General features: G+C 35.8%; 1 protein-coding gene and 1 pseudogene across 1 annotated transcript in view; one reads left to right on the top strand and one right to left on the bottom strand.

Annotated features, from left to right (window-relative positions):
• The window catches only part of FHOD3 (formin homology 2 domain containing 3), a 630,786-nt gene that overhangs the window by 150,712 nt on the left and 453,016 nt on the right, over positions 1-27,058 (bottom strand).
• LOC141552216 (high mobility group protein B3-like) lies at positions 1,322-27,058 on the top strand (annotated as a pseudogene).

Here is a 27,058-nt window from a genome sequence, read left to right as displayed (position 1 = left end):
CAGATGTATATAGATAGAACCTTACTCCACCAAAAAATACCACATAACTTGGGACAGCATTAGCTACTACGAGTATCAGGGGAAGCTTGAAGTGCTTTTCATGTTCCAAAGAAGCACTTATATTTTATCCTAGGGATAACAAGGAACTATTAGAGTTTATTAAGTAGAGGAATGGAACTCATTAGGAAAATCATTTTGGCAACTATGTAGGAGAGACTTGAGGCAGAGATACTCCAGTTGCGAGATGATAAGGATCTGAATTATAATGGTAGCCATGTGAATAGAATGTGAGAGATGACAATGTGAGAAAATGGCAATATCTGGCAAGAGACTGAATATGTGGAGTGAGTTAGAATGAGGAATCAACATTTACACAAACCTGCGTTACTTTGAAAATGGTGATGCCCTCGAGAGAAATCTGCAAGTTTAAAAGAAGGACAGCTTTGGAAGAAGAGAACTCCATTTAGGATATGTTGTGTTGTGATTCACCTATAGCCACAGTTAGCAAAAACCAACCAACCAACCAAAAAACAATGCTAGAAGTAGATTGCAGGCCTTCTGACTTTTAATTCTATGTCTTCTTATAGATTCTTTGCCTAAAAATTTACATAAATTCTAAGAAGTCTGAGAAAGTCTTCAGAACTTTCTTTTCAGATATTGTGCCCACTTTGCCCTGAAGTGAATGACTTTGAACTGGTGCATTCTTGCAAAATCACATTTCCAGGTGGACCTTCCAGCTATCTGGTTATGCTGAATACTTGGAACAATGATAAAACCAATGTGGCTTCTTTAACATTCAAACCTCAAAGAATCAGTAAGAACTTCCAGCAAAATAAGAATTAGATGTGTGTGGTTTATTTTAACATACTGATTTTTTTCTCTTGTGTACAGAATCCATTGGATTGTTCATTTGACTAATACTATCTGCAGGGGCAGAGATGAGGACTTATATGCCCTAGGTTATAAATTGATAAAAACATAATACATGGAAGTGAATGCTGGGTCTGTAATAAATCCCCTGTCCTCATTCTACCTCCCATAATCCGGGTCCTACAGATAAAAACTGTGTGACTTTGAATATATTTTTTAATGTCTTTGGGTCTTGTCTTTGGGTCTCAATTTCCTCATTTGTTAAAAAAAAATAAAAAATAAAAGATTGGATTAGATTATTTCCAAGATCCCTTTCCATCTTTCAGCTTCTCTGGTATTCACTTTGCAGGAATGCATGTAATGCTTAAAGTCAGACCAAACTGTATTAAATCTCAGAGTCCTCAGGGGATGTAGTTCAGCCCCACTTCTATGTTTCCAGCCATTTGGGACCATGAAGGGAAGCAAGAGCAGCAGTGAGCATGCTTGGAAATCTGCCTCCTACATCCTCTGCCGCTTGGCCTCCTTCCTATTGCCTGATCTGGTTAACCCCAAACACATGTTCAAATGAGCATTTAACTAAGTCTTGTTTTTAAAGGGGGAATCCCTTTCCGGGAAAGGTTTCAGAACTTTTTTGGGGGGAGTTATTTGTTTGTAACTGTGCAGTGAAACCACTTAAAATCTGTTTTAAAATCTTGTTCACTTTTCTGTCTGAGTGTTGCTTTACTGACATTCTGGTATCAAATTTGAGTGTAAAACTAGTGTTCTTATAAGACAAGGCTGAGCAGTATGGTCTCTAAGCCTGGAAAAGGTTCTTTAGAGTTGCTAAGTGAACCAACTGAGAAATGTTCAATGTATAAGACTTGTCATTTTTCTAAAATTTTATATATCATCTCAGGGAGCAGGGAATAGTTTGAGAGTCCAGGTAGGAAGGGGAAGATTTCTTTTTTAAGTAGAGTGCAAAATTACCTCCCCTTCTTTTCTGATGGAACAGAAACTAGAGTACACATAGTTAATCTCTATTGAAACATGTTAATGTGATTACAGTCTCCTTGGTCCTCTACTCCATTCAAAAAAAGAAGGGGAGTATCTTTTTTCAGTCCTTATGTTCCTCAACTTTCCCTTGAAGAATCTCATCTATCCTTCTACCCTATTTTCACATTTCTGTCCTTCATGTACCCTCCATTCCATTCAAATTGGATTGTGATCTGTCTTTTGAGCAAAGTATCCCACCTCTCATCACTATTCCTTTGCACAAGTAGTTTATCCTCTTTTGGAATACTAGCTTCTCATCTTTGCCTCAAAGAATCCCTACTTTCCTCCACAGAACAATTTAGGTACCAGAACTCACCATTTTCTGATCATCTTCTCACTCCCAAACACCCAGCTATTAACCTCTCTCCCTTTTGAAAATATTTTGTATGTATTTATATTCATATTGTTAATCCTTCTCTTCCCAAAAATGCAAGCTTCTTGAAGAAAGAGACTGTTTTGTTTTTGTTGCTGTTTCCATAGAATCTAATACTAATTTGTTGTCCTCTACCTACATCTGTACTTCTTCATTCTCAAATCTCATTGGCACTGGCTTGTTGGGTTAATTATCTTTTCTCTGTCTCTGTATTCTCTGGGTAATCCTCAAGAGCTGGATTTCTAGTAATATTATTTAGGAGCACCACACACACCACACACATTTTCTGTCAGCAATTCGTCAGCTGGACTTAATTAGCTTTAAACAAAGATCTAGGACGATCAGAACAAATATCCCCCCCCAAAAAAAAAATCCTGGGGAATACTCTCCCCAAAATACATAGAGGTACACGGGAGAAGCTTTGAGTTCTGAGCAAGGGGTCTGATACAAGGGGTCACACTCCTTTTTTTTTTTTTTTTTTTTTTCTGAGACAATTGGGGTTAAGTAACTTGCCCAAAGTCACATGGATAGGAAGTGTTAAGTGTCTGAGTCTGAATTTGAACTCAGGTCCTCTGGCCTTCAGGACCAGCACTTTATCTACTATGCTAGCTGCCCCAGAGGCAGCTCCCTTTTCAGTTAACCGTCTTTTGAAAGTCATTTGTCCTTGGCATGTCACTGCTACCAGAAGAGTATTCTCCTCCTTGGGGTTTTCTGATCCTAGCAGGATTCATTATCTGCTTTTTATCCACTTTTTTAATGATATGGTCAGTGGAGAAAGGGGGAAAGGGGAAAGGAAACACTCTCTTCCTCCAAGATCAATTCTATCTCCCTGACTTGGCTTCAACCCTGGAACTAGAATCTTTAAACCTTGAGCTGGCCCACCTCTGGACTGACTGCTCTTTTTATACATGAGCCCACAGGTATGTCTGATTCTTTCAGCCAATCAAATATTTCCTGTGTCATCATCTTTCTTCATCCAATGCACAAAGTGTTCTACTTTTGTCCATTTGATTAAGGAATTGTTCACATTTTTGGAGGAAAATTCCTTAATACCCAGTAGTCTTTTTTTTGAAGGCATTATATGTATTTTATTATAATCTGAAAGAAATTTAACAACACTTATCCTCTCAATGTGGAATACTTTCAGTACATCATTTTCCCATGTCAACTTCTGCATCCTAGTCTTAGCCATTTTCCTTACTCTATTCCCCATCTTTCTTTTTTTTTTTATTCATTTTTCCAAATTATCCCCTCCCTCCCTCCACTCCCTCCCACCGATGACAGGTAATCCCATACATTTTACATGTGTTACAATATAACCTAGATACAATATATGTGTGTAAATACCATTTTCTTGTTGCACATTAATTATTAGCTTCCGAAGGTATAAGTAACCGGGGTAGATAGACAGTAGTGCTAACAATTTACATTCACTTACCAGTGTTCCTTCTCTGGGTGTAGTTGTTTCTGTCCATCACTGATCAACTGGAAGTGAGTTGGATCTTCTTTATGTTGAAGATATCCACTTCCATCAGAATACATCCTCATACAATACCCAGTAGTCTACTGATTCAAGTATCTGAGCCTTCCATAATTATATTAATGGGTTTGGAATAAAAACCCCTGCTCTTACATACATCATCTGACATGTTGAATGTAACATTTTCATTGATACTACATCTTGAGAGCCCAGTCATATTTATATTTTCATCATGCTATATCCTGTTTACTACCACCTTATATAGGCAGAAACTCACATAAAATTAGTCACATGATAGAAGTATGCACAATGGCAAAATATACAGCTAGTATTAAATGATCCTTTTACACAGGCTTCTCCCTCTCAAAACCATACAAAAGTGGTAATGGCTCTCAGAAACAGAACATTCATCCCATCTTTATTTGAGGTTGCTAGAAAGGCAGTGAAAACAGCTTTTACTTTCAGCTCCAGAGAAGCAGTACATGCATTCTTCAGGCAGTGCTGGAAAAGCACTTGTGTCTAGATGCATTCTGATACAGTAGAAAGAGTGAAGCTTTCATAATCAGAGAACTTGGGTTCAATCATAGCTCTGCTACTTAATGTTTGCTTGATTCTTAAGCAAGCTATTTCCTCTCTCTCTGTTCCTCAGTTTCATTACCTGAATAATGAAAGATGATTCTAAGGTTCCATTCAGAGCTAAAGCCCATTTAAAAAAATCAGATCACAGCCCAGCCTTGGCAAACCAATTCCCCTACAATAAGCATGGTCTTTGTGGGTCACAAGAAGTATGTGATTTTTAGCCTGGGGAAGAGCTTCCCTCTTTGTCTTCAGAGCTTTGCTTTTATGATCAGAACAGCTTGAACATGAACTATTGTCATCTGGATCAACAATATTACATCAAGAAACAGCAAACATTGATTTAATTTTTATTCTTAAAGGAAAGCTTTGAAGGCAATAGAGAAGGCTGCCGAAAAGTCACCATGAAATAACAATAGACAAAGAATGTTGCTGCTTTATTTGATGCCATTCATAATCCTACATCTGTCACTCTTGTCCTCATGCCCTCACGACATAAGCAGATGATATTTGTCAACTTCTTCAGCCTTTTAAGGGATCTCCACGTGCCAACTTAATTTAAAAGACTCAAATGAATCCAGCCTGTGCACTTAAGGACAAGTCACAAGACTGTTTCCATCATTTTTCCTGAAGTTGTTCAAATCAATCAAATGATCAACAACCATGTATTAAGGATCTACTATGTTCCAGACACTAGCCTGGACACTGGGAATATGAAGACAAAAATGAAACTTTTGTCCCCAAAACTTTATATTCTATTGTAAGAGAGTTGCACATAAATATAAACTATACATAAGTTCATGTATAAATTATATAGAAGATTATGGGAGTAGGAGAAGTTCTGGAAATGCAAGGATCAGGGAAAGGCTTTATGTAGGAAGTGATGCTTTAGTTGAGCTTTGAAGAAAATAGAGATAAAAGGGAGAAGGCTGTCTGCTTTTCACAGTGGACATTAAAGCCACACTAACTTCTGGTAAGATGCTAGTGACTGACATGAATAGGTAATCTCAACAAGGATATGTGTTAATGCCTTCTCTGCAAAGAATGGAGAAGTACTATATCTCACTAACAGTCATTGAAGGCACTTTCCTAGATAGAGCTTTAAAGTTTCTCAAATGTGTTATTTTTCTTGTTATTGTTGTTGTGGTCTTGTCCAACTCTTTGTGACCCCATAGCCATGGGGTTTACATGGCAAAGACATTAGAGTATTTGCCATTTTTTTCTCCAGATCATTTTACAGATGAGAAAACTGAGACAAGCAGGGTTAAGTGACTCACCCAAGGTCATACAGCTAGTAAGTGTCTGAGATCACATTTAAATTCAGGTCTTCCTAACTCCTGGTCCAGCACTCTTATCTACTGAGCCAACTATTTTCCTCCTTCTATCTATATCTTGCTAAATAAGAACTGCAAATTTATGGATAACAGGAAGTTGGGGGAAACAACTAGGATCACTGTTGGATAGAATCAGGATTCAAAAAACTGCAGGCTGACAAAGGATTAACTCTCAGGGAAGGCACAGCGAGGAGAAAGAAAAGAGTTGGCTGTTAAATCAAGAGAAGCTGAATTTGAATTCTGATTGCTATTAATTACTGGGGACTTAGTCTAAGTCAATTAAACCAGTGGCTGACAAACCATTTAAAAGTATAAAAACTAATTTTAGTTTGTAGGGCAAATAAAAACAGTATAAAGGCTGGGGTTGACTCCTGGGACATAGTTTTCCAAACCTTGATTTATATAATTTGGGTCTCAGTTTCCTCATCTGGAAATGGGGGATTTACATGAACTTTTACTTCCCTTCCAGCCTTACAATCTATGATGTTATAATAAAATGTCATTTAATGGGGGGAAATGTAAAATATTACATGAATTTTTAAAAATCACTGGTACAAGTAGAGAGAAGAAGAGATATGGCTAGAAGATAGTTTCTGTAAAAAAAAAAAGAGAGAGAGAGAGAGAGAGAGAGAGAGAGAGAGAGAGAGAGAGAGAGAGAGAGAGAGAGAGAGAGAGAGAGAGAACTTAATGATGTAACAGGGTAGAAAATTTTGCTAGGTTGTGTTCTTGGCTCTCTTCTCTTTATGTACTCATTTGGTGATCTTATTCACTCCTTTGGCTTCCACTAGCACCTCTAGGCAGCTAGATGGCTCAGTCGATAGAATGCTGGATCTGAAGTTAGGAATTAGTGAGATCAAATCCTGCCTCAATCACTCACTATCTGTGTGACTTTGGGCAAATCACTTAACCCTGTTTGCCTTAATGCACCAGAGAAGTGCCAAACCATTCCAGTATTTCTGCCAAGAAAAAACCCTGGACAATATTGGTGGTCCATGGGGTGATAAAGACTTGACCCCACAACATCACCTCTAGATAAGTGACTTCCAAACCTATATCTCCAGCTCTGACTTGCTTCTTTAGTTGACTTTAAAATGTTTCCACCTGGATATCCTAATGGGACCTCAAATTCAAAAGCCAAGTTTATTATCTTTCCCCCAAAATCAATCCTCTGACTTCAGTATTTCTTGCTAATAACATCATCACTCACCTAGTTTCCCACATTTAAAAACTTGAGGTCCTTTAGTTATTCATTTTCCCTCAGTTCTCATACCCAATCAGTTATCAGCTCACAGCTGTATTCTAGCTACCCAATAACAATCATTTCCACATTCTCTCTTCTCATTCACACTACCCTTCAACAGATTTTCATTATAACCCAAATAGCTTCCTAAAAGGCTTTCTAACTTCTCATCTTTAATATACTTTTAATACTCTTCCATAGTCATATAATCCTTTTTTTCCAAAAATCTAATTGGCTATCTTTTGCACATCTGATAAAGCTCAATTCTTTGTCTGACATTCAGGGCTTATTACAAACTTCAGCTGTTCAGTTTCTTTACATATTACATTCTTTACATATCTGATCAAGTCAAACTAGACTCTTCTCTACTCCCCAAATGAGTTGTTTTTCTATGCTCTTCATCTGCTGAATTCCTAGCCATTCTTGTAATTAGCACCTTAATTGCCATCTTGTTCAAGAAGCCTTCCTTGATCCTCTAATCCAGGGAAACTTTTTTTTTTCTGCCAAGAGCATTTGGATATTTATAACATTATTCATGGGCCATATAAAATGATCAATTTATAGAAGTCAAGCAGTGGGAGTTGCTGTACCTAGGTAGGAGCTCTCCATCACTTGCACTTGCCTTAGCAAATGATTTTGTGGGTTGGATGTTCCCCACCCTTGCTCTAACCTAGCCATAACTCTTCTTACCTCCCATAGATGTATATCTCTAAAATGCTTCTCATTCACAATTGCATATTATAATTACCTGTGCATGATTATAATCATGTTAGGACAGCAACTGCATCTTTTCAAAATTTTGCCACCCTCTCAGGGCCTACCCAAACAAATTGTTGTTGTTCAGTTGTGTCTAAGTCTATGTGATCTTATGGACTTATGTCCACAGAGTTTTTCTTAGCAAAGATAATGATGTGGTTTGCCACTTCCTTCTCCAGAGTGTTCCCATTTTGCAGATGAGGAACTCACTGTATCACCTATTGGGTGCTTAATAAATATTTGCAGAATTTTATTGAACTGAATTATTCCAGAAGTATCTTTAGAGATATATTCTTGTTGAATTGCTACATGAGAATTATTAAAATTATAACAATATATGAAAGAGAAACATGTCCCCAAAATTCTTTAAAGCATGTTCACTGTTCATTTGTTCAGACATAAAGAGAAGTCGGCTGGCTGTGACAACAGCTGAGATATATCACTCATCCATTACAGGGAAGATAGTAGCATTTATCAAATTCCATAGATTAGTCACACATGTCAATGGCTAGTATTTTACAGACATCAGAATTGAGAGTATCAACATATCACATTGAAAGTATTTTGCAAAGTGTTGGGTACCATCAAAAAAAGTTGCCTTTGCAGATGGTGGGGACTGTGAAAGGAGAGGAGTTCCCCCAAATGAAGAGTGAAGACACTTATGGTCATTACTACAAAGAGTGGAAAACCTAGGAAAATCTGGTTTTGGGGCTTAGAAATTAAGCTTCTATTCCTGGCTACCATATTTGAAGATTTGAAGATATTTGAACATGTTCTACCAAGTGAAAGTTTTTTAGTGGCACAAAATAATTCTGATAATAGTAGTGATAACATAATTTCTGTGTTAATTTGAGTCTTAATAGTCTAATTTTTTAAGTCTAATATAAGATAATATGAAGAATATTTTATTTTTTATGATCAGACCTATAATAAATTTGGAACTATCTGGGCTTCATAATTCTATTGTTAGACTATGATGTTAAAAATGCTAAGAGTGTTAGGTAGCCCAGTGAGCAGCTGGATGACTCAGTAGATAGAATCTGGAACCAAAAAGATCTGAGTTCAAATATGGTCTTAAATATTTACAATCCAAGTCAACCTGGGCAAGCCACTTAACTCAGTTTCCTCATCTGTAAAATAAACTGGAGAAGAGCAAACCACTCTACTATGTTTGGCAAAAAAAAAACCCCAAATAGGGTAACAAAGGATCAGATATGACTGACAACAACAAAATGGCTCAGTGTCTAGATTGTTAGATCTGAAGTTAGGAAGAGCTGCAACTTTTCAAACCTATTGGCGATGTAACACTGGACAAGTCACTTAATATCTGTCTTATTAAAACCAAGACAAATACTTTATCTGTAAAAATTGGGATAATAATAGTCAAGTAAGGGTCAAATGAGATGATATCTATCAAATGCTTTGTGAACCTAAAGTGATAACCAAATGCTGGTAATTATTATTAGTAATAATATTTAATTTTAATTAGTTATTTATTTTAATAAGAAGAAGCATCTATGTGTGATATTCTATGCTATAGGGGGGAAAACGTATTCCCGTGTTCAAGGAGCTTATAGTCTATTGTGCAGATAAAGCATGTACATGGAAAAGAATAATGTGAGATAGGAAGTGAGAAAGGCAAAGAAGGGATCAAACAAAATGCCCTAAGAATATCTCAGGAGGGAGAGAACACTAACAGCTGGGGAGGATTAGGCTTAAGTTTTGATCCCCATATGGCCCAGTTCGTGTAGAAGAAAAATAAACTATTAATGGATACAGACAACAGCCCTGGCTTCAGTCAACCATCTTTCAGATTCCTGGTATTTGTTACATGGTGGCCTGGATAAGAGATTGAGTGAAGCTGACTCATCACAATTCTAGTCTGGCTACTGGAAAACAAGTCAAGGCAATATTCTGAGGATGGCAACTTTTTAAAAAAATGGTGGAAGGAAAGGAAAATCTTCAGAACTATCATGTGATTTTGTATTCTTGCTAATCATTTTTGCCAAGGAACATATTTTTGAGAAACTGTTAATAACTAAGGATCAAAGATCATATGAGAAGAGGCCCAATAGGATCTCAAAATTAGCAGTAAGAAATATAGGGTGTAGGACAAATGGGTTACTTAGAATGTCCAAAAAAAATCAACTTTCCAAGAATATAAAACTGATTTATTAGTTATTCAGGAAAAGGGAAAATTATTAAGACCCTAGCACACAGTAGGTCCTAAATAAATGTTTGTTGAATTGAATTCACAGGATGGATGGAAAGGAACGGATTCCAGTAACGAAATATTTTGCATCTGCCTAATGAGATTTCCACCTTATGAGTCAGTTACAAACCACATGGGAGGCAGATGGAATTTATCACCCACATCTCTTTTTCTCATATTAACAATACATCCATCAAAAGGAAAATTGGGCCAATAGTCTACTCATTATTTCCTTACATTTGTTTGGAATAAAAAATACAGAGAAAAAAATGAAAAGTGAACAATGTGGATTTACAACAATTTAAAGATTATAAAGGTCAAGTCAATATCCGTTTTACCATCCAGAAAATGTGAGTGTCTCCTGTAAGAGTGAATTATCCAAGAAGAGTCAAATATCAAGTGATTCCTTAAGTAGGTAAATTCTGATTTGGATTTTTAAAGAGATGAGGCATAGAGATTGGCAGAGAAGAGTGGATAGGTTGTTCCAAGCAGACGGGATAGCATTGCAAAGGCATGAATAAGCTACACGTAGATGACAAGATGACTGAGCTGGTAATTATTACTAATACTAGTGCCCAGATTATGACATGAAACTGGATTAGCTATTCACTGAGTCCAGCCATCAATATATATCATGGAGACCTGTTGCAAATGGGCAGTGAACTGGGCCCAGAAATGAGAAATAAGAGGAATAAGCTGGATTTCATTTAAGAAAGTGCACTGTGCTTTTAATTATCCCAAGCTTCTTGATGTTACAAAGGTCTATCTCTAACACTATGAAACCCTATGAATTTTGAAGAATCAAAATAACAATTACCCCAAACAGCATTGGAAAGGAGTTGCAGTCAAAATAAACAGCTTGTAGCATGCTAGCAATGATGATTTGAATGTATGATCTGAAAATTATGTAAGCCAGGAAAAAAGAATCAGATACAACAGTGACAGATTGGGGGGCTACCAGCAGAGTGGGTATGTTTCTCTCTATGAAATGGGGATAATAATAGCATCTACCTCCTAAGATTGTTGTGAAAGCACTTAGCACAGTGCCTGGCAATAGTAGACATTTTGTAAACATTATCTATTATCATTATTAATATTCTCCCAGTTCTCCCAGACAACTAAATCTATAAGTTGAAGACCTCCTCAAGCTCTGCATCTGAGTAAAGAATTTCCTTACAGGACAGCCCCATATCAACAATTCACAGGTTAAGACTATCCCCCTTATTCTTTTCCCTACACCTCATGCTTAAGGGGAAAAATGCGATAGAGCTCAGAAGTGCTGTAGTCTAATCATTTCTCTTCAAATTAGCCTTTCATGACTTCTCCATCACCTACAAAGACAAGCACAGACTCCCACTTCCACAGGCTCGTGACTTAAATCTAGTTTTTTTTTTTTTTTTATTCCTTCCTTCTTTGCTCCCAATATTCAGCAAATCATCCTTCTCTGCCATGTTACTTATGTGCACTTCCTTTTCATTTCTTGTCATAGCCACTGCCCAAACTCATATCAATTCATATCTGAATTTATTCAAGTGGTTCTTTACTGATTTCCTTGCCTCAAATACATCCTTTGAAGAACTTACAGAATCATCTTGGTTCTGCATTGCTCAAATCCCTAAGCTATACTATTATTTAATCAATATATTGTTAACTGGCAATATTATTCTATTGACTTAGCTCTCTACTACCTTTGAAGCTAAAATCTTGAGAAAACTATCTATAATGAATGCCTCTACTTCTTTTTCTGTCATTTTCTTCTTAATTTTTTGTAGTCTGACTTCTGATCTCATCATTCAACTGAAACCAGTCTCTCCAAAGTTACTGATATCTTCATTGCCAAATCTGTCTTTTTTCCAATCTGTATCCTTCTTAATAAAAGTTGGCTGATTTTTAGATTTACTTCGCAAATATGATATAGGACTTCCAAGTCATTTTTAATATCCTTAACTGGTTTTTGTAATCATCTGGATTGTTTTCATATGTTAAATCTCCTGAGGAGTACTTAAAAACAACCATTTGGATACATTCAAATATTGTTAAACTTTTTGATATCATGTAGCCAGCTTACTGTTACTATGTATTACTTAATATTCCATAGGCTTATATCCAGGGCTCTCTTTCCTCTGCCCTGGAAAAACAAGAGAAAAACACAGAGAATTGAGTACTTTCTCCTTCTACTCTTCTTATGCCTTGGAGGATAAAAGGAAAAAAATTCTTTAGAGCAATACTTGTGACATAGTAATGGAAGCTATGGTGGGGATGGATGGGGGCAAATCCCAATGGGGACCAGCATAGAAGGCACTCTCTCCCTTAGGTTACCTCTACCTCCACCTGTTACTATTCCAAACTCACTGGCTGGACTAGTGGCTTGGGCGTGATATAAACTTTGTACACCAACCCATTCAGGGATCACACTTATATAGAGTGTCAGACAAAGATGGGTCATTAATAAGAGGGACTGCCCATCATTTGTTGGAGGGCAAGGAGAGATAGATAATCTAGACCAAAGATGTCAAAGAAACAGCCCCTAAAACAAATTCTGCCTGAACCAGATTAAAATGTAGAGAAATACCTAACAAAATTAATAAAAATAAATATTATTATTATTTTTAAAGCTAAGTCAATATGCAGCCTGCAGGATTTCTATCTGATACCACTGGTCAAGAACACTGAAATCAAAGTATCTTCTAAGTTGCCTAAAAATAAATGAAAAATGAGATCCAGGGACACAGGAAACTGAGCTATAACTGTGTCACAACAAACATGTGGCTGGAGAAAGGAGCAAGAGAAAAACAGAATGTAAGTATCCTGAGGGAGGAGCATACATGATTTTCACAGATAACTAGCAAAAACAGTCTGAGAGGGTGAGCATTTTTTCAATCTAAACTCTGCTCCTTCAATGTAGAAGGAGGTCTTCTGTGTGGTGGTGACTTGTGTACAGGCTTAACATACAGTTAATCTGTACAGTTCTATAACTACAAAAATAATAATGCTTTTGCTGTTGTTCAGTTGTTTCAGCTGTGTCTGTATCTTTGGGGTTTTCTTGGCAAACATGCTGGAATTATTTGCTTGTTTTATAATTGGGGAAATTGAAGCAAACAGGGTTAAGTGACTTGCCCATGGTCATACAGCTAATAAGTATCTGAGGCTGGATTGGAACTCAGGATTTCTTGACTCCATTGTACCACCTATCTATCTAAAAATACTAGCTATTACTTCTGTAGTGTTTTAAGAGTTTAAAAAGCATTTTTATAAATGCTATGACAAACCTCGGATGCTATTTATTATCTCCACTGTTAGATGAGGAACTGGGGTAGGCAGAAGTCACTGATCACTTTCACTGATATACCTTGTGTCTGAGACTGAATTTAAAACCAGATCTTCTCAACTTCAAATCTAGCCGTTTATCTGATTATATTACTTGGCTGACACATTGCAAGTGACTGACCAGAACTATATAGAGTGGCAATGCAGAACATTCAACCTAGATGTAGAAAAAACTGGCATAATCAACCATTTTAAGGGGAGAGAAAAGCATTGCAATTCCCAATGGCAGAAATAGAGATAACCTTGTTTACTCTGGTGTATATCAATCACAATTTGATCACAGACTCTAATTTAAGTAAAGCAGTCAAGTAAACCAATAGATTCTTCTCATTGTGCCATCCCTCCTTCCACTTCATCAATAGTTTAAGATAAAAGAACTGATTCAGCTGATTTTGCTTTCACGCTCATAGAGTTTTCCAAGAAACTTTTAGATTTCTTTTTAACAGCTCAGAGGGGCTCAAGAACTCTGGGTTTTTGAGGGTTAGTATTTTAAATACTCCATGAGATTTATTTATCATCTGTTTGCTTGCTGAGCAAATGTGCACTTTGGGTTGGCCAGAACCCATCAGGTATTTTCTCTGCTTCCAAAAGCAGTCCTACACTTTGGGCCTCTTTTCTACTTTTCATATTACCCACAAGAACCTGTGGCTTGTCCAAGTCTTGCAGGGCTAATTTTTCATTTAGAAAAGTGTCCCTAAGGTTCCAGGTCAATTTCAATTCCAAGATGACTTAACAATTTGTGTATTTAGAGTGTTAGTCTGGGTTCAGATTTAAGAAACAAACAATCCTAACATAAGTGTCCCAGGCCTATTTCAAAGTAATAACCCAAACACTGGAAACAAATAATTTTACTTCCACAGTCAACAGAAATTAACCACATTTAACAGAAAAATCAGTAGAACTGAGGCAGCTAAAAAAATACAAAATCTTTAGGGGAAGAGTGAGGTGTCTGGGATAGTAATGAAGTGTCATAGAAAGGTTACTGAACTGATTCTTAGTTCTTCCACTTAGTAACTAACTATATGACTTTGGAGAAATAATTTAATATTTTAAGTCTGTTTCCTCAGCTGCAAAGTTTCTCCATAACCTCCATTTTGAGGAAGGGTCTAAGACAGTCAGCCTTCATTCCCTTCACTTTTTCACCATCACTCAGTTACCTTTCCTCTCTACCCTCGCATAGTTCTCTTCTCCCACTGGTGTATTCTTCCAAGAATCTCCATTCTGAGAAAAATTCCAGGAAAAGTCACCCTTCATTTTCCTGATTTCACCACAAAATTGTGTGAGTACTCTTGCCCTTCCCACCATTAGAATACAAATTCTCTGAAGATAAGAACTATTCTTTTCCTTGTATTTATATCCTCACTTCTTAGCACAGTGCCTGGAACTTAGTATTTTAAAAATGCTTGTTGAGATTATGTGATGATCAGCTGTAAAAGATCTGTCTCTTTTCAACATTGAGATGATTCAGGCCAATCTCAATAGACCTGAGATAGAGAGAGTGAGTCATCTGTATCTAAAAAGAGGACTATGGGGACTGAATATGGATCACAACATAATATTTTCACTTTTTGTTGTTGTTTACTTTTTTTTTCTTTCTCATTTTTCCCTTTTTAATCTGATTTTCTTGCACAACATGATAAATGTGGAAATATGTTTGGAAGAATTGCACATATTTAAATTTTTTTTGGATTACTTGCTGTCTGGGGGAAGAGATGGGGGAACAGAGGGAGAAAAATTTAGAACACAAGATTTTTCAGGGGTATTCAAAGATATCTTTACATGTATTTTGAAAATAAAAAGCCATAAAAAGAAAATAAAAAGTCATTATTAAAAATTAAAATAAAAATTTAAAAATATTTGTTGATTGATTAACTGACAAAACTCATATTCTACCTAATAGGATTATTTCAGAGAAGCATTTTAGAGACATTAAAGTGTCACACAATATGAGTAATTACTATTCTCAAAATGAAATGGTCTCTTGGGGTCTTAATTCTAGATTGCAAACTTCATGAAAGTAAGGATGAAGTTGAAGAGTAATATGATGTATTATAATTGTTGTCTAACAGATTTATACTCTAAAATCAAAACTCATTAGACCAGGAATGTAAATTCACAGTTACTGGGCTCATTTTCCATCTTCCCATCCATAATATCTTCTCTGTCTTTCATTCTGTCTCCATGCAGATAGCCTTGAACTATAAACTAGTAGCTTCTGACAAGTATTAGGTAAACATAGCTGAACCTTCTTGCTATAAAGATCATTAATTTTGAAGTTAAAAGGGTCTTTGGAGAGCAGCTAGTTCAAAATTCTTTTTATAGAACAAAAACTGAGGACTAAAGTGAAATGACTTAATTAAGGTCACATAGAAAATAATTCTTCCGGAAATAACCTCTTGTTCTCTAATTAAATCTCATATTGTTATGCCCAAAACAATCCATTGAGCAGTTGAGGCACATTAGAATTTGGAATACCCCTTTACAAATTATAATTTCAAATTGTTTTCACATCACTAATATCAACTGATCCTCACATACAGACCTGAACAGTAAGTCATTTTCTGAATCACAAAAGAAGCCCTGACTTTCACAATGAAGTATAAATCTGATAAATCTATTGAATCCATGGTAAGATGAGAAGAATTGTTATTTGGCTAGAGACCACATCAAATGACATTTGTTCGAAAGAACTGAGGCTCTTTAGCTTGAACCAGAGCAGACTTAGAGGAAGTATGATCTATAAGTGTATGAAAGAATTAGATTTGTTCTGCTTGGTCAAATAAGGCAGTGGTTGGAATCTACAAAGGGGTAGATTTGGACTTACCCTTAGGAAAAACTTCTTAATTGAAATTATTCAAAAACAAAATGAGTAAAGGGCTTCCTCTTAATGAAGGTTTTTCAAATGGAGGTTGAATGTGTTGTTGGAAAGACTGTAGAATGGATTTTAGTTCATTTTTGGGTTGGACTATATGACCTGAATTCCCTTCCAGACTTAAATCTATGATCCTGTGATTCTTGCCAGCTCTGAAGTTCTGTGATTCTATATGCTTCAACTGTTAAAAAGAATGAAACAACTTAAACACTAACATAAAGTTTTTTCCATATCCCCTGAAAACATAATTAGATATCCAATAAGAAGAGATGACAACATTGGAAATCTTTCTGGAAATATTCTTGGGTGTTGTCCAATTGTTACAGAAACATAAGAGCCTAACTGGCAATTGTCTTTGAACTTGCTAAGGTCATGGTCACAAACATAATTTGAAAGAGAAGAATTTCTCATCTCTTCTCTCTGGGTGCATGACTTCCTATGCCTTAGAAAAGCCTTACCCCACAAAGAAGCTTGGAAAAGACCCTGTGTGGAATGCTTGTTTCTCTTAAGTGGTGCCATGGAAAAAAAGTGGGGAATTTGGGAAGGGGGAGCTGGCTAAGAAGGAAAGAAGATGAGTTTACTCTTGGACATGAATCTCAAGTGATGGCAAGACTTTCAAGTGGAAATGTGAAAAACATGTCAAATATTATTATGAATGTTATATTGCATTCAAATACAGTAATGGGAGAAGGGCAATGAAGTACTGATGCTCTCAGGTGTCGGTGCTTTGGAACAAGCAAAATGCTTTTTGCACAATATTCCCTGGTTCATAATTGTCTGAATATAAACCCTAGAGGATATATCTACTTTAAATAAAAGACCTTTTTTTAAAAAAAAAAGTAATATACTACTGACAAAGTTGTCACTTTCTGAATTTAGCCTTGCAGATTCAGTTCCCAAAGGGATTTATTCACCTTTTCAGAATTGCTCTTGCCTTTAGGGCAGTAATGTTCAACATTATCAATTTTAGGTTTCAAAGGCTTTTTGTAGATGGTGGCTTCAAACTCAAGCTCATTCAGATGAAACCATGAGTCTTTCATACCTTATCTTTCCAATAATATTGTCTCTTTATAAAACCACAACCTTAATACAAAGAAATATAATACTTAAGCTAAATATCAAAACTCGCTAAATATCAAAACTCCCAAGATATACAGGGATATTTTCCTTTCTTACATTTTTTTAAAAGCTGTTTTCAGACCAAAAGAAAGTCCCTCAACTTCTTTCACTTACATACGTGCCAAAAGCTGTTTCTGGTTGTTTGTCCTCTTCTAGATTTCAGATAACTGCCTTTCAAGCTTTATTGCTATTATTTCCCTTCCATGTAATATTCTCATGAAACTCCATTAATTTTTTCTTGAACTATCATGCCCAAAGGGATATAAAACTATTCATGCCATTTGATCCAACAGTCTCACTATTGGGTCTGTATCTCAAAGTGATAATAAAAAAAGGGAAAAGGAACAATAAGTACAAAAATGTTTGTAGCAGTTCTTTTTGTAGTGGCAAGGAACTGGAAATTGAGTGGATGCCCATCAATTGGGGAATTTCTGATTATAATATAAAGGTAATAGAATATTATTGTTCTATAAGAAATGATGAGCAGGCTGATTTCAGAAAAAATTCAGAAAAGCCTGGAAAAACTTATATAAAATGATACTAAGTGAAGTGAGCAGAACCAAGAAAACACTGTACACAGTAACAGTAAGATTATGTGATGATCACCTGTGATGGACTTGGATCTTTTCAACAATGAGGTGATTCAAGGTAATTCCAATAAACTTGTGATGAAAAGATCCATCTATGTGTAGAGAGAGAACCATGAAAACTGAATGTGGATCAAAGTATAGTATCTTCACCTTTTGTTGTTGTTTATTTACTTGCTTATTTTCTTTTTGTGTTTTTTCTCTTTTTGATCTGATTTTTCTTGAGCAGCCTGATGAATATAAAAAATATGTTTAAAAGAATTGTACATGTTTAACTTATATTGGCTTGCTTGCTCTGTAGAGGAGGAGACATAGAAGAAAAAATTGGAACACAAGATTTTGCAAAAGTGAATGTTGAAAACTATCCTTGCAAGGATTTGGAAAAATAAAAAGCTATTATAAAAAATAAATAAAAACAACTTTTCAGACCTAGTTCAGATTGTATACAGATATGGTTTAGAACTCTTAACCACCACAGTCACATTGTAACATTTACCAGTTTTGTTTTACAGAGTCTACTGGATCAAGACATGTCTAATTGGACAAAATAATAACAATAATAACTAGTATTTATATATTGGAGTTTTCAAAGTGCTTTATAAATATTATTTCATTTTTATCATCACAACAATCCTGGAAAGTAGGTGCTGTTATTATTCCCATTTTATGTATTAGGAAATGGAGTTACAAAGAGGCAAATCTAGAGTCACAGAGCTAAAAAGTGTCTGAGGATGGATTTGAAAGAGGGTCTCTCTAACTTTGGGTCCCAACACTCTTTCCCATCCAGCTGCCTTTATCTAAATCTCCTAGACCTTAAGCACCATAATCTAATGAGTTTATACATCCTGTTCCATCTTTGTGAGTACCACAACCTCAATATAAAATAAGAAACTTTTCATTTTGAACAGAAGGGAACTTTTTAGCTTTGTAGATAGGTCAACAGAAAGTCAAAATAGATCTGTAGAAAGTAGATGTGGTATAATCCCAGGAGGATTTCTGGGTTTTCAGATTCATAATGGGGACCTGATCACCTTGCTCACAGACATACTCAAGGTCCCCAAGAACTAGTTCCTGGAACTATACATGAGTTTCTTCATTATTCTCTTCCTGACATACTCTGACCCATTAGTGGAGAAAACTATCTTTTGGGGAGCAACTACATGGCAGAGTGGATACAGTTCCTGCACTTCAATTCAGCCTCTCACACTTTCTAGCTGTATCATCCTGGACAAGTCACTTCTCCCTGTTTGCTTCAGTTTATTCATCTGTAAAATGAGCTGGAGAAGGAAATGGCAAAACGTTCTATAGCTTTGACAAGAAAACCCCAAATGGGATCATGAAGAGTTAGACACAAAATGGATGAACAACAATAACAACTCTTTTGAAATACAAATAGATACTAACCTCTTACAGAAGGACCTCAAAACTGACCCATTATGCCTCTTGGCCTACTATTACAGGAACATATCTGGGGCAGAGGACAATTTTGCCTTCTGGGAAAAGCAACTATTGGAAGTCAAGGTGGCTTTTGAAGCATGAAATTGCTACCTGGAGGAGCCATAGCATCTAATCACCACACACAATGACCACCCAAACAGAGCTCCTGCCTTTAGCCCATAAATTAAACCAGTGCCAGATGTATTTGGCCTTTTTGTCAATTTGACTTCAATACTGAATGCTTCCCTGGAAGCCAGAACCAACCCAGCCTTTGGGGAAAGACAATCTCTATTCACTCTCCACCATGCCGAAAATTTCATGGTTATTCAGCCTCACTTTGAGTACATTAAGATGATCCACTAACATATATCAGCCTTACCTTGATTTCATTAAGAGATTATCCAGGAATGATGCAGTGGGACCCAGATCCACTTAGATAATTAAGTTGCCTGGACACAAAATATGTTCCTAATGATGAAATAATCTTAGATGAGATCTCACACAAGAGGAATCCCTTAGGATCAGAAAAGTAAGGAGTTGTACTCTAATTGTGCTACTTACATGGGAAACTAAGATCAATGTAGCTTTCAACATTCTACTTTTGTCATCTAGGAGATTTGTGGGTTGGTGGTCTGCCAATGCATTTTCTAGTATTTGCCCCACCTGCTATGGACACACCTAGGAAACTGACAGCTCTCTCCTCCTTTTTAGACTATAGAAACCATGGTCTTTCATCCCAAAATACCTTATTGTAATTCTGTCATCCTGGTCTAGGATGTATCTTTAATCTGATATCTCTAATCACTTTTTTCTTATTGTGCCAGATCTTTCTGTGCCATTAAAATGTCTTGGGATTACCCTTTTCATACATTTGAAACTATGGTCCACTATATTCATTGTCCTCTGAATTAAAAATCCACGTGTCCACTACTAAGTACCCAACAAACCAAGGGGCAGAGTACACTTGTTATTCCTCAAATGGGAATCTTCAGCTATACCTCATGCCAGCAAAATGATGCGACAATTGCTCTCTGTTAAATTTATTCATTCTTCTACTGAGAAAACATTTTTCTTATTATGTGTTCCATGAAGATTCTGTTCATCTGCCACCACCTAGACTTTGTGTTCCCAGATGATATTTATTGGTATGTGACTGTCCAAGTTGCTGCTGCTAAGGCAGTGTACGATGTGTTAGTCAAACATCACTGAGTCTTGGGAGTTGTGCTAGAACCCAGGATTCTTAACCTGCGGTTTTGTCATCTTGCTTAAAAAATTGTACAAATACATATTAATTTAATTGGCTTCCTATGTAATTCTGTATGTTTATTTTGTGCATTTATAAATATTTTTCTGAGATAGGGTCCAGCGGCTTTATTAGGCTGTCTGCTTACTTAAATTCTACCTTCACTTTCTACCTAGCCATCTAAAAAAACTATTTGGCCAGGTCTTTGGGCTTCCAGTGTCCTTCTAGTGATAGCTTCTTGTTTCTCTCAATCCACCCTGTTTCTGAATGAGCATTTCTGCATAAACTGGAATCATTCCTTAGTTTTAGCAATTTAGCCCCCAGGTTTCCATCAATGTTCATGGGAGTGTAGGTGAAGTTCAAAGTCTATGTCATCCTTCATTCTAAGAAAAAGTTAGATGAACTTTCATTCTCTGGCTAATTGGGAGTGCTATGACTTACCCACCTCCTAAAAGACATATGAGGGATTAATAATGCAGATTTAGATAAGACACACTTTTTTTGGACACGGCTAATGTAAGAATGTGTTTTGCTTGACAATGTATATTTTTTATGAGTTATTTATTTTTATACATAAAATATGTATTATATAACATAATATTATTAATTATATTATATACAATCCTTATACATGTGTATATATACATTTATGCAAATATAAACATACAAAGAATATATATGCAAAAATATATGTATACAAATATATAAAAACATATATACACAAATATATACATAATACTAATGAGTAATAAATAATAAACAAACAAATAATAAAAATACTAATTAGTAAAAATAATAATTAATAATAATAACACAAAATGTTAATTTTATTTTGTTCCAATAGGGCAAAAGGAAAAGAAATTCATAATGTCTAAATAAAAAAATTAATTTTAGACTATTATGGGCTGGAAGAGAGACCTGTGAATTGACTTTTCAGCTTCATGCTCTGTCATTCTAAAGTAGAAATTTACTAAGTTTCATATCAGAGGGGCTCCCTTGGATGGGTAATGATGCTGCAACATGTATATCTAACCTACAAAAAGTGGCTGGGTCAATCAACCTACAAAATGCTAACTCCCAATTTTTAGATGTGTACCACAAATTAGCCACTTCAAACACTGTTTTAGAAGCTTAACTCTTCTTTTCTGTACTCTGCCCTTCCTATTATTCCACTAGTCTTCACCTTCCCTTGTATTCTGACCCAGCTTGTCAGCAGACTGTACCTGTCTACTTCAGTTCTAGATTTTAAATTGCAGGTTTGAAACCATTTCCTAACTATTCAATGTCCTTTGTCACTATTTCCATTCATAGCTGTCTAGGCTGGTTCTCCTAGGTATCCCTGAAAAGGGAAGCTTCTGATCATCATTTTATGATGGAGGGTCAGAGCACACTACAATATGCCAAGATATGTGGTAATGCTGCTGGACATGTGTGTGTGTGTGTGTGTGTGTGTGTATTGAAGCATATGTGTGTATATATATATGTATGTATGTATACACACATATGTATATCTTTCCATACCAGAAAGCAAATTGTATATTCTATTGTGATAATTGTTGTTGAGTCATTTCAGTCATGTACAATTCTTTGTGATTCCATTTGGGATTTTCTTGGCAAAACTATTGGAGTGATTTGCCATTCCTTCTTCAGCTCATTTTACAGATAAGGAAATTGAGGCAAAAAAGGTTAAGTGAGTTTCTATGGCTAGATTGAAATTCAGGAAGATGAGTCTTCTTAATTCCAAAACCTTATCCTCTGTACCTCTTAGTTGCCCATATTGTGATAATACTATGCTGAAAAAAAGCATGAAAGGGGCAGAGGGCCTAGGTTCAAATTATGGCTCCACTACTTATTGCCTTTGTGAACTTAGGTAAGTCACTAAAATTCCTCCTCATTCAGTTTCCTCATCTATAAAATGGGAGAGACAGACTTAATAGATTCTGAAGTTGCTTTTAGGTATAAATTGATGATCCTACTAGTATTACCTTTACAACATATTATGTCAATAGGTGTTTGTAGGTTGGCCCAGGAACATAACTTTTATTTATTACATTTATTCTATGGGAAGATATGTCCAAACTCCAGAGATATAATTTACAAATGAACTTTTAGAGCACAACTCATTTGTAGTTTGAGAGATGCCTGAATTACTGTTAGGTTGTTTACAGTAATCAATATCCCTTAAAACAAGAAAATATCTTCCTTTCTATTTCTAGCATGCTCCCCAGGCCTAAGTCCTTGCTGCCTCACATATGGACTATTGTGTTGCTCACTTAATTTGTTTTTCCACATCTAATTCTATGGCCTTGTAGACCCTCAACTCATCTCTCCCCCCTCCATCTGCTCAGTGCTGCCAGATTAATTTTGTTATTGTTATCAATTTGCTGATGAGACCATTATGATTAAAACCCATTAGTGGCTCCACTACCCCAGGATAGAACTTATTTTTTTGCCTAGAATTCCAAGACTACTACCATCTGGCCCTAATCTATCTTTCCAGCTTTATCTCACTATTTCCTTACATTAGCCTTCTCATTTAACAAAACTGTTGTACACACTGTCTCCTGGATATACTGAAAACATTCCTATCTTAGGTTTACTCACATCATTCCTTCTTCTCACAACGTCTTTGTTGATGCTGGGACTTGGGCAGCAATAGGGTGAATCAAACTGTTGATGTCTAGGGCCATAGACTAGCAAGAGAAACTGCAAGGGGAAAGTAATTTGAGGAGAGTAATGTTGTGATGGGGATGAAATTGAGACAGCTGGCTTATCAAGAGATTTAGGTAGGAAGTAAAAGATGGAGGTTTGTGATGGATACCAGATGGGTATCTGGCAGATGAGTCAAGCATTAGGGTAAGGGATGGTGGTAGGCAAGCAGTGAAGGTTCAGATAAGCAGGCAGAATCCTAACTCTTATAAATGAGAGAGAACTTGGAGATTGTCCCATTCATTTTGTATATTTTACACACACATAAATATACATGTGAATATACATACATGTAGATACAAAACATGTGTGCATATATGCAGGTTTGTATATGCATAAACATATAAATAAATACACACATACATAAATTTATTCCCAGAATATAGAAATAATTTGCCCAACATCACAAAGGTAGTAAATTGCAAAATTAGAATTCAAATTCAAGTCTGACAGCAGGTAGCTGTCTCATTAGGATATGGTCTGGTGGCAAGAAAAAGTATGTATCCAAACAAGAAGTGGACTGGTATCATGCCTTGCTGGAAGCAGGGGGAAAGCAGACCAAATAGTCTGTATTCAGGGGCAAGACCACAGATTTGAGAAGCTGGACAACAACTACCCTAACTCCAAACAGCAGAATTTGTCTTTTTGTGGTTTAAATTCAGATGAGTGAAAATGCCAGTTGATCAGTTCATTATTTCATCTGTTGAGCTGGTGGGGGAATTAATTCTAACTAATGAAACCGAACTACAACAGCATGGATATCAATCAAAAAGACAACATGATCAGTAGTTTAAACCACAGATGTATCCATGAACAAAAGGCAAATCAATGCACTAATTAAAGACAGTGAATCAAAGTGAGCTTTATGGGAATCTTGACATTGCTTTTCTGTGATTCTTATTTTATTTTCTCCCTATAATTTAGTTTTAATCTAAGTCATAAATATGGAATCAGGGTATCTGCAGTACATATAGAAGAAGCCTAAACTTCTTTTCAGGGAGTGGAGGAGCATAATGATGGTGACCATGAGAAACAAGGCTCCAGTTCTCCTAAGCAACAGGTGTTAGAAACAGCTGCGGCATTGTGAATCAGCTCTAGAGGGAGAATTTTAGACAGCTGCGGCTAAATTTGCCATCCAGAAACAGAGGTTCTAGCCCTGATTCTACTGCAGAATACTTGTGTGTCCAAGAGTAAGATGCCTCCCACATCTAAAACAAAAGATATATACAGGATTATAGGATCGAAACTGACAGCTGGACATGATCTTGACAACTAGTCTAATTTCCTCCTTTTACAGAAGAGAAAATTTAGCCATAAGGGTCTTGCTGAAGGTCATATAGGACTGAACTTGCATTTGAATCTAGTTCTCTGATTTCCATTATCCACTCTACTGTGCCTTACTGATTCTCTCTAACTCTAAACACTTGTAGATTAAAGATTTTCATTATAGAACGCACACAACAGTAGTAGAAAGAAAAATAGATTTGGAGTTAAAGGATTTAGGTTCAAATCTCAGTGAACATATCAAATGGAAGCTATGAATTATTTATTTATTTTTTCTTTTCTTTTTTGAACAGATGAAGACATTGAACCTAGAATTGTTTTTCTGGGGGACTCACATGTAAGATATTGGTATGCAGATATGACACTGTAATTATATTAAATGTGAGTGATTTTTACTTAACTTGAAGACTTATTCATGTTATTGAAATCAGACATTAAAGAGGTCGACTCAATACATACCTACATTTAAAAATGGAAATATTAAGGAAGGTTCAAATCATACTATCTTCATTTTCTTTCTTTTAAAAAAATTACCTCTTTCATAGCTATAGAATATGATTTTCTTCTACATGGCAATTGGAAAGCAATTTTCATAAAAGATGAAAAGAAACCAAAAAAAATTCTGTCAAGGAATATTTAGGTTCAAACTTTATTATACTGTCTCCTACCTAGTAGTATAGTGTTAACTTGCCTTATTGCCATTTTTTGTCCTGCAATGTCCTCCTAAACTGTCTGCCTGTCCAAATCTTATTCATGATAAAAATTCAAATTTAAATATCATATCTATTCTGAAGCATTCCCTACTCTGCCAATCAGAAATAACTTCACTTTCTTTGAAACTCACATACCTTTAAAAAAAAAGTAGCTATCTTGTTCTTCCTTGTTAATACACTACACTACACAAATAATTATTAGTTAACAATTGATAATACCAAATACAAACAGTGAATAGGATATATAAATATTTCTTGGTATAAATGGTTCCCTCCAAGATTTGAAGCTCCTTGGAAGAAGAAGCTATCTTTTTTTTTTTCATTTCCCTAAAACCTCGCAGAAGACATTGCACACAGTTGGCACCTAAGAAAATGTTAGCTGAATTTGCTGTTAAGAAAACATCTTTATAAGTCAGAATATTATTGTTATGATTGAGGTTATTACACTTTTATGAAATATCTATTTTTCAGATGAAATGGAACTATTTAGGATTGAAAATTTAGATATAATAGGCTCTAATAAGACTACCTTAATTATATGGCTATTCTGTGAATGACCTTAAATATTATATTTACATATTAACATTACAAGATTAGGAAAACTCTTTATAATAAATTTATCTCAACTATCAGATTCTCTGGAAAAACAGGAGCATTGCAGTTGAGTAGTTGCAAGAATACTGTATTATGTAAACTTACCTTATAATTCTCCTCTCTTCTGGATTATTTTTCTAATATAAACATGACCCATAAAAACTTGAGACAAAAGAATATTTACATCTTGAAATAATCTGACAGGTTAGATTAAGAGAACTAATTATTGTCCTATTATATTAATAACCAATTAGTAATTTAGGACTAAGCTGTTTTTTTTCCCTTTTATTTCCTCATTCAGGGACCAACTTCTATGGAACAGTCAGTCAGTCCCTGAGGGACACTGCTGATAGATGAGATTGCTCAAATCCTTTGGATATATACTTTGTAATCTTGGGTGGCATTCCACCCGACTAGAAGACCTTACTTCTGTTTAGGTGGCAAACAGAATCTAATTTAGGTGAATTCTTGACCTTAAGAAATAAGCCCTTGTCATTTTATCTTTTTATTGGAGTTTAGGGTAACCCAGCTTATGAAGAGAAATCAATTGTTATTTTACTTGTATTTTAATAATACTGTTATAAGAGGATAAACCAAGATGACAGATTAGAGGCAGAAACTCAGTTGAACTCTTGATATTCCCCCCCAAACAAGTTAAAAATAATATCTATGACCAAAGATCAGAGATGGCACAGTCAACAAAAGATCAAAGTGAGACATTTGTTCACCCCAAGAAAACTTAGAGAGTCTGCATGAGAGCAGGGGGTAGAGACCTATTAGAAGGGCACACATATGGTAGCAAGTAACAGCAGCTACAGCAACATCTTCAGGAGTTCTAAACCCGAGATGGAGGGGCTCAGATAATCAGCCAGAAAGAAATTACAGAAGGCTGCCCAGATTAGCGAACAATACAGAGTTCACAACAGCTAAGGGTGACTCCAAAAAACCAAAGGGCAAGATGTCTACTTATGCCTACTTTGAGGAAACTTGCCACGTAGAGTATAAGAAGAATCCAGAAGTTCCATTTAACTTTCCAGAGTTTTCTAAAAAGTGCTCTGAGGTTATTGATGAGATGGGGAAATTTGACAAGATACAATAATATGATAGAGAAATAAAAGACTATAAACCATCAAAAGGTGTCAAAAAGAAGGATCCTAACACACCTTATAATAAAGCAGCCAAACTGAAGAAGAAATGCAAGAAGGATTTAACAGATTATAAATCGAAAGGGAAATTCAATGGGGCAAAGAGCCAGGAAAAGGTAGAAAATGCAGATGAGGATAAAGAAGATGACAAATGA

This window comes from Sminthopsis crassicaudata, chromosome 1 (assembly GCF_048593235.1).
Source record: "Sminthopsis crassicaudata isolate SCR6 chromosome 1, ASM4859323v1, whole genome shotgun sequence".
Classification (NCBI taxonomy): Eukaryota; Metazoa; Chordata; class Mammalia; order Dasyuromorphia; family Dasyuridae; genus Sminthopsis; species Sminthopsis crassicaudata.
This window is presented reverse-complemented; position numbering and strand designations above follow the sequence as displayed.